Consider the following 10,014-nt stretch of genomic DNA (forward strand, 5'->3'; position numbering starts at 1 on the left):
TCCGGACTGCAATAACAGAACTGGTTCACAGCCATTTATTTTTTAGATGTTCAGCTGAGGCCTGAGAATCAATATCCATTACCATGTCATGCGACACATACTCTGCTGTTCCTATTTAGACTGTTGAAACAGGAGTGCCAAAGCGAGATATTGGCAGGCTAAGGTCCCCTAGTGCGCCTTTAGTAACAGGATGTGACATTACGACAGGGTCCCACTGAGGGACACTTTCTCACAGTATATGCTTCTCAGCTTTCAAAGATGCAGAATTACAGGCTGTGGGCTGATAAACACTCAAATAACTTCAATGTGCAGCTTCAATAATGAACTGATGAAGCTAAATGGACCTTAAGAAAGGAAATATTTGTGACTGTTAAAACATATTCATTTATCATTTGCTGATTGAGTGATACTAAATGGGCTGCAGTTTGTTTGGCCTCCAAAGTGCAATAAAACAATCATGCAATATTACCAGTAATGGTCTCGGCATCCCTGTAGACGACCAGAAACCTATCGAGCGAAGACTGCAGCCGTGCCTCGCTGACATACTCTTCTTCCTCTTTCTCCCCGTCGTCGTTGACCAAATGGATCCCTGGCTTAGCTATCTGCTGAGAAAGTTTTTCTGGGGATGGGGTGGAGGTATAGGAACAGGTGTGGGGAGGAAGAGTCTTCGGGTCCAGCTTGGCACTGAGTAGCTACCACGATAAAGAAGGACCAGCCATGGACAAACTCAAGCAGCACAAAGGAAAAGCTAATTTAGATTTAGTCTGATGTAACAATAAAACTAGTGCAGGAGACCACACAACCATGACTGGAGATACGAAAGTCCAACAGTCACTGCCTGTAAACCTGAAAGAGAAGGAAGGACAAAGGAGAGAGAAAGCTGTGGTTAACTTCCATTTTAGATTACAATGCAAAAAAAGTGTCTTCACTCAACAACACAATAACTATAAATGCACACCCATAGAGCCACTGAAGATGTCGTGGTCACCTGGGTGACATCGATGCAGGCAGTGAGGGTTCAGTTCCCACACAGTGATGGTGTGAATGTGATGTAAAAGGTTGTCTACTCTCTATACAGTACGACATTTGCCCTGTGATTGACTGCTAATCAGTCCATTTTTTTGCCCAAAGTCAGCTGGAATAGGCTCCAGGTCCAGGTGACCCTAAACAGGTCAAGCGGTAGAAAAAAAGTGGGACAGCTCGAAAAAGAAATGGTCATAAATTACCATATTGTAGCTTACCGCACATGAGTGAATATGACCTTAACCTTTGGTGGCTAAAAACGCTGAAAATGAATTTCAGACATCTGGCTAAAATTGGCCATACAGTATCCCTCGCGATGACAAACCGTGTCTGAGTCATTAACAGAAACACCACTCATCAAGTAAATAATTGCAGTGATAAAAGGTCTTAAGAGTACGCAGTTGGCTTTTGTGGTGAATATATGAACAAAAAAAGATAACATCAAAGTTGGAGAGGAATCATAACTAACTGCTGTACATATAAGGGATATCAGGTTTCTGCTGTGGAAAGTAGCAAAATGGCTGCTAAATTCCATTACTTACTCCAAGGACTTTCTAAATGTTTTCGGTTAATCATTTAGCCCCAGTGTATATTATGACAGCCTTCAATAGCTAAGGTCAACAGGAGAGAGAATATCTAACTAAATCCTGTGGCCAGGGAGTTGTTCTACCGCTAAGCACTGCGCTACCTCATGGACAATTGATTGACACACACACACACACACACACACACACACACACACACACACACACACACACACACACACACACACACACACACACACACACACACACACAAACTGATGCATTCACAAGCATACCAAAACAGTACCAGTAGACAGCGGAGTACTATAATATACAAGTTATATCCATGCCGAGCGCCATGGCACTAGTTTTCCAAGAACTCACTGGCTGGAAACAGGTGTCCTGAATATGAAGGGAGCTAATATCAACTGCAATCTGACAAACTAGTGTTCTGACAATCCAGACAGGTCTTGGTCTCGAGAGCAGTCTCGACACCACATTTTGGAGGTCCTGCTCCCGTGTCAGACTTGACTCCCAAAAGTCTTGGTCTCAGACTCTGGGTTTTCCGTTAAAACCAGTGGAGACCAGCACAGATCTGCTATTCTTCAACTTCATAAATGTGATAATGAGGAGAACCACTTGGAAAAAACAATGAATACTGTACCTCCAGTTATTGTGTTACTAACCCTCCTGTAATGACTGCAACCTTTGTGTTGGTGTGTGTGTGTGTGTGTGTGTGTGAGGGGGGGGGGGGTGTAACCTTTGGTGGCTAAAAACGCTGAAAATGAATTTCAGACATCTGGCTAAAATTGGCCATACAGTATCCCTCGCGATGACAAACCGTGTCTGAGTCATTAACAGAAACACCACTCATCAAGTAAATAATTGCAGTGATAAAAGGTCTTAAGAGTACGCAGTTGGCTTTTGTGGTGAATATATGAACAAAAAAAGATAACATCAAAGTTGGAGAGGAATCATAACTAACTGCTGTACATATAAGGGATATCAGGTTTCTGCTGTGGAAAGTAGCAAAATGGCTGCTAAATTCCATTACTTACTCCAAGGACTTTCTAAATGTTTTCGGTTAATCATTTAGCCCCAGTGTATATTATGACAGCCTTCAATAGCTAAGGTCAACAGGAGAGAGAATATCTAACTAAATCCTGTGGCCAGGGAGTTGTTCTACCGCTAAGCACTGCGCTACCTCATGGACAATTGATTGACACACACACACACACACACACACACACACACACACACACACACAAACTGATGCATTCACAAGCATACCAAAACAGTACCAGTAGACAGCGGAGTACTATAATATACAAGTTATATCCATGCCGAGCGCCATGGCACTAGTTTTCCAAGAACTCACTGGCTGGAAACAGGTGTCCTGAATATGAAGGGAGCTAATATCAACTGCAATCTGACAAACTAGTGTTCTGACAATCCAGACAGGTCTTGGTCTCGAGAGCAGTCTCGACACCACATTTTGGAGGTCCTGCTCCCGTGTCAGACTTGACTCCCAAAAGTCTTGGTCTCAGACTCTGGGTTTTCCGTTAAAACCAGTGGAGACCAGCACAGATCTGCTATTCTTCAACTTCATAAATGTGATAATGAGGAGAACCACTTGGAAAAAACAATGAATACTGTACCTCCAGTTATTGTGTTACTAACCCTCCTGTAATGACTGCAACCTTTGTGTTGGTGTGTGTGTGTGTGTGTGTGGGGGGGGGGGGGGGCAGAAAATGCTGCATCTTTTCTTCAATGCAATTACGTTTTTTGCCAAACCTTCATTTAAAAATCCGTGGTGATTTATTTTTTACAAGAACTTTAGAACATTTTTTTGGGCTCTCAAATGCATTAAAACAATATTAAACTGAAACCAAGAATGCCTTGTGCAACGTTGCCATGGTTTTTAAAAATTACTTTTTTATGGCCTTGGCCTTGTCTTGGTCTCTGTTTGTCACAGTCTTTGTCTTGTCTCTGTCTCAACTCCCAAAAGAGTCTTGGTCTTGGTTAGATCTGGTCTTGAGCAAGTCTTTATCTTGGATGGTGTGGTCTTGAGCACAAAAGTACAACATACTGACTGAACATATATAGAATAACTTTACCTAAAATAGCCAAGTTAGCAAATATTCCTTCCTGCCTTTGCTGGACTGTTTCTAGATTGTGTTCATATTGAAACAAAAGCAATTCTCGATGAGAAACAGTAAATTTGAAGGGTTTTTTTTTTTTGTGTGTTTTTTTTTTGTAATTGTGTTTTCTGTTGTATATATGTTGGTCCTGTGGCTTCGTTTTGCAAAGCATTTAATAAAAATATACAGCAGCAGATTTTAAATTTTCTCCAGGCAAGCCTTTCCTCAATCATGACATTCACTCAAAACTTGCAAATCTAGTATTTTGACTTCAATTGAAACATTTAAAAGGTAGTACCATCTGTAAATAAATATTGCATGTCTTGCTTGTAGATGATAGTCATGTGCGTGAAATTAGTGAACAGCCGCTATATCCTATGGTGAGACAACCAAATCCAAACAGGCAATTTATTGATAAGCCAGTGCCCATAGTTCTAACACATCAGCCATTTGTTGTAACTATGACAATCAATATGTAAATTCACAGCACCGTGTCACCATTCAGCTTTTTCGTAGAGCTTGGCACTGCTTCTGGGAAAAATAGCCCACGTCTGCACTCACGCTTTCTGTAAAGCTGATGTGAAGCAGCACTTTGAATAGCGGTAGCACACAATACTCCTGCCTTTAAAAACATCTGACACCATTTTTACTGACTACCTAGAATCTGTGGCTCAACAAACGTGGGGTAGACCGTAGCCACTCTTTGAATGTTTGTTGTGAAGACATTAAAGTGAGAATTCTTGCCAGAGAATCAAATGCTCAAAACATATCTTAGAAACTGTGTAGTTACTACACAGCCGCAACTGCAGCCTGAGCAAACGATAGCAGTGAAGAAGTTAATGTAACGAGTCATAGCTAAGCTCTTGGCCAAACTAAACGCAAGAACACCCCGCGTATGAGCAAGTCTGCAACTGACAGGCTGACAAATGTTCTTGTCAAGTGCACAGCGATAAACTGCAGGCCGGAAAGCATCGTTAGAGAAGAGGGATTAACAGAGGTGTCGCAAACAGCGTCCTATGAAACATCATGCAAACCACAGTGTGGGACTACAGCGATGACCAAAACTAGCAAAATGTATGACGGCAAAAAGAAAAACAAACTTGACATTTTAGTGGAGGGTGCGCCCAACTTTTCTGTTACAACAAAATTGCTGGATCTCAACTGGCAACCACAGCTATTTAGGAATGACCTAAATAACATTATTTACATATCATTAACAGTACTTTATTGATGGTAAGTGGCACCTCAACCCATTTTGCACTGATCGTAGCGAAAACACAAACCAGGCACTTTGCTACTAAATACGGCAAACAGTTTCTCCAAGTGTCAAATGACTGGAAATTGAAAACAACATATCCATCACAGATACAGATACATGCAGTACACTCAGACAGCGCGGCAAACTGCTGGCTGGTCTGAGAGCCCTCCTGTACGAGCACATTGCCGATTTCCTTTTCCTCCATCAGTCTGCCTTGATTGCAATGGGGGTTGCACTAGCCAAGTGCCGCAAGATAATGAGCCATTTCAAACAAAGCCGGAGAGTACCACAGAAGTTAACTAGCGACAAATAGCAACTGGGAAAAAAAAAGAGTGAGCAATTTGCAATAACAATATATTTAAACAAAAAATACCTCTTGGTTTCGTGTTTTTCTCAGCATTTTTAAGTGAGATTAAAAATATATTAATTAGAACAATTTATTACAGATCATAATTAATTTTTGTTGTACTAAATTGATGACAGTTGGCTTCGTCGGCGGCACTGGCGGTTGCCTATAGCGGGTGACATTTGCTGACTGAACGTTTTCAGAGATTCAGATGTCTCCTAAAATAATTTTTTCTTCATACTGTATACACGTATTTGTAAATGACATGTTTATACTGTACTACATGTTCATGTTTTTACATTTATAAGCCGATCAGAAAATGGATGGATGATTAGGGTAACCTCATGTGTTCCACGATTGTCTGGCTAGAAAATTAACACCAACTTGTGCGAAGATGTTCATTTTTGGGGTTTTTATTTTTTTTATTTTATCCGATTAAGATCTCATTCATTGCTATGTATTCCGATACCCATAGGAATAAATAGTTACCAGTAGTTAGTTTTCTTTGTGACTACCTTCTCCAATTCCTATGTAGAGTAGAAAATAAACATGTACATAAAAACTTGATTGTGTACTAAGTGTGTGTTTGAAGCAAAGTTGTTAACCTTTAAGCTGTAAAACTAAGTCAAAACTCTTCAAATGTATCAACTTTCTCATGAAAAGAATGCTTCTTCATTGTTGACACTTGGAAAAATTATCCAAAAACTGGCATGGTACCCCTGGAGGCATTCAAGATTAGTGCAGTCATTAAACTCGAGTTGCCATCACTTAATTAAATAATTAATTGAGCACACTTATGTTACAGTTGAGAATTTCAATTGTGGGAGTAATGAGCTCGCCACAGTAAGCGTAGAAACAGATGAAGCTTTGCCAAGGTAATTATCGTCAGCAACACACCCAACAGACCTGTGTTCAGCCATTTATGATTGATTGGAACACCAGGCATGCATGTGTCCTTGGTTTTAGACATGTAAAAATTTTTAAAAATGTTTTAATTTACATTTTTAACCACAAACCACTCTTGTTGTTTAAGTCTAGTGCCTAAAATGACTTCCCTTAATTTATCTGTTATAGGAACCTCATGTAAACGGCCTATGTTTCTTACATAGCAAAAGTCTAACAGTCAATTAAATTTTTTTTAGAATCTCTCACCAACCATCCATCCATCCATATATTATACAAGCCGCTTATCGTCACAAGGGTCGCGGGCGTGCTTTAGTCTATGCCAGCTGCCTTCAGGCAGTAGGTGGGGGTAGACCCTGAACCGGTTGCCAGCCAATCGCAGGGCACACAAAGACTAACAACCATTCACACTCATAGTCACATACAGGGACAATTTAGAGTATTTAATTAATTTATCATGCATGTTTTTGGAATGTCGGAGGAAACTGGAGTATTGTGAAGTGGACATCCTAACCAGTGAACCACCGTGACACCCAGTTATATTTTCTCAAATGCAAGATTCTCATGTTCCTACTGGAACAAATGTCCAAAAGAAAAAAAAAAAAATCACATGTGGTCATTTATACCCATAGTCAGGACCGCATGAATTTTGTGATTTCTGTGAAAAAAAAATTGAAATGTGGCATTATAAAATCGTAACCATTAAAATTAGCCTAAAATAGCTTGAATGACCCTATTGTTGGAAGCCAAAGCGCATCAGTATTCAAATACATGTGCTCTAAATGTCTCCACAGGAAGTTGATAAAAAGATGATACAAAGCAGATTGACTTGTATGTAAGCGTCCAGAAAGTCATAAGTCCAGTCAGACAAAACTTCCAAACAAAATTCAGCAAATGGAGCCTCGATTCCTTTTTCAAGCAGAACAAATGTTATGATACAACCAACACCATTTTGCATATGGATTACCAATAGTTCCAGGTGCACTGTAAAACATTACCAGTCATAATTGATTTCTTGTCTTTTTAACACAAACCATTATGTGCTCAGTCGCACACTTCTTGATGTGGTTGGTCAGTTATATTATTGTGTTGTAACACGATTACCTACAAATCAATGAGATTTCTTATCAGTGGCCACATGCAGCATTTAACAAACAAAACTTGACAAGATAATTTGCATTGAATATGTGCTGGCATGACCATACATACAGTGCAGTTGGTCCTTGACCAGCAACATATTTGCCTTCTTGTAATCTTACTGCCACCCAAAACGGAGATGATAGTGAGCAGATGTTTCATGGATCATGTGATATTGACAACAAATAAACTGAAGCCTCATTTAGCTTCTGGGCGGTCCAAGACAATCTCACCATTCTAGAATTGCTGAGGTCATTTATTCCTTCAAACTTTCAAAGTACAAACAATTTAGATATAATGTGGTGTAATCCAGCCAATGTCTCTTTCACACTAGTGTTGAAACTTAAATAGAATTAATTTTTAGAAAAATCTGATCGTAGAAGTATTTCATCACTGCAATTTAATATGGTGTCCAACAACCTGAAATGACTGATTGAAACGTTAACCCTTCAGCTACAGACTGCTGTACGGTACGGGTCACAAAAGGTTTCACTTGGGCGAGATGACCAAGTTGAAGATGAAGTTGCTTGTCATAAGAAATGCCACAGTATGTTTTTTTTTAACTGTTGAAAATGCAATTGAAATCACTCATTCAATGTATGCCAGTACATTGCCGTTATCGCTCTGTAACTCTCAGGAGGCCAAATGTGGCGTTAAAAATGTAATTAAAATCACTCATTCAATGTTTGGCGTGTACATCGCTGTTATCATCGCTCTGTAACTCTCAGGAGCCCAAATGTGGCATTTTGACCGCAGTGCATTTTGCACCTGCTCAACTTTGAGCGAATTATGAACAAACTTTATAAGAAAAACATTCAATGACACACACGCGACTTTTTACCTACCGTGTTTGGAAAACAGCTCAGATATAAAAGGACGTATTAAATCCCTTTTGTCTTCCGATAACTAAAGTTTGGAAGCGTTAAATTCCATTGAGGAAACAGCAAGGAGAAATGATTAGTTTATCGCACTCACTTCAACTTGAGAAGCCTCTCAAAGTAACAACATCCATGAGTAATTCATTACAACACAAACAACTAAATTCCTTTTGCCGTAGTTAAATTAATGTTAACTTTAGCCTGCTTGCTCCCAGTTTGTCTGCCACCGCCGTAAAACGTTAAATGGGAACAAAGCCCCAGGAGGACCAGCACCAAATGTGTCAAACATTAAGTGATGACATGGACTTCCTTGTTGGTATTTTCAAAATAAAATATTCAAAATTCAATACTGTAATAATCTCAATTCATCTACCTATATGCTCATGTGTAGTTGTACAGTAGACAGTATATTCCTGACAGTTTCAGATGTCAAGTTGTTTATAAAGTATTCCGTATTAAAATATGGTTACCTAAGTACCAAAATGTATAATACCACTGGCGATTATGACTTCCGGGCTAGTCGTGAACGAGCAGCTTTCGGTAAACTTTTGCATTGTAGGGCGGTGCTGTAAAATGTTTAATTCATACAATGTGATTGATGTGAGAGAAACATTTTCTTTGATCACTTGTTGATATGATTCAAACAAAACCGTTTACATTCTTTTTCTGTCAACATGCAGACATCAGCATAATGAAGAAGTGGCAAAAGTACAAGTACCCACGCTGTGGACATTCAGATTCAAAGTTTCGGTCTATTTTATATAATACTGTAATCATTTTGATAACTTGCCATAACACAGGTTGGCAGTTTGATCCCCGGCCATTGCGACCATGTCGAAGTCTCCATGAGCAAGACACTTATTTTCTTTATTGAACAAGTCAAATTACAAATCACAGAAAATAAAAACCAAACAAACATTACAGTAGAAGATATACAGTATTTCCATAAATTTTCCGTTCCGCTTATCCTCACAAGGGTCGCAGGCAGTGGCGGGCCGTGCATTTCAACCTTAGGCCTTCAGTGACGTCACATACATGAACACAATACTGTATAGGCTCGTCAAGCAGCACTTAATTTCAGGAGCATTTAAAACCATCAAGTATGCATTCACAATTAAGAGCAGGAAACTAAATTTACAGATAGTCAAAAATAAAAAGAATGCCACCCAAATTACGCTGTGTGATCTTAAACAAGTCTGTCCAATAAATTGTGCAATGTGGCAGTTTCATATAAGACACTAACCAAACAATAACAAAACAAACTATTCTTTGAAAATAAACAGATCATTTGCATTTTGAAAATCGGCGATACAACAGCAAATAACCGAAAATGTTGAGCAGCTGAGATTGAACGAACTTTCGTGCACGAAGGTGACTACAATGCGCCATTATAAATTGCAGGTGAGCAGATTTATTCGATACATTTTTGTATCTTTGTCATTTTATTTAGTTACCATGAATTTAATACTAACGAAATAAAATGACAAGAAGAAATGTAAAATAAAATTCATTGACTCACCAATGTAGTTCTCCACAGCGTCTGCTTATTTGAAAATAAATAAAATAATCCTTTCTTTTCTCAGGAACACTTCAGTGGCTCTGTTGTACAGTTTTCAGGTCCAATAGCAAGTCCTTTTCTATCGACATGGAAGCTAATGCTGAAAGCCGTTTTTGTCCGGTCGTGTTTCTGGTATAATTTTAATTTCCCGATTTTTTTTTTTTTTTTTTTACTTTTTCGTTGTTGAGCTCCGTCTCCCGGCGTGCCTGATTACCGAGCTGCAGATATACGCGAGTGTCCCCCAAT

The 10,014-nt window shown here is 39.3% G+C and overlaps 1 long non-coding RNA gene across 1 annotated transcript; it reads right to left on the reverse strand.

The window, feature by feature from the left end:
• Positions 1–742: 742 nt before the first annotated feature.
• LOC109529650 (uncharacterized) lies at positions 743–8,489 on the reverse strand. The gene is made up of 2 exons (XR_002170869.1): positions 8,178–8,489; positions 743–846 (listed from the first exon to the last, which is right to left on the reverse strand). It is a non-coding gene; the product is annotated as an uncharacterized LOC109529650 (long non-coding RNA).
• Between the last annotated feature and the right edge of the window lie 1,525 nt (positions 8,490–10,014).

This window comes from Hippocampus comes, unplaced genomic scaffold, assembly GCF_001891065.2.
Source record: "Hippocampus comes isolate QL1 unplaced genomic scaffold, H_comes_QL1_v1.1 scaffold94, whole genome shotgun sequence".
NCBI classification, from domain to species: Eukaryota; Metazoa; Chordata; class Actinopteri; order Syngnathiformes; family Syngnathidae; genus Hippocampus; species Hippocampus comes.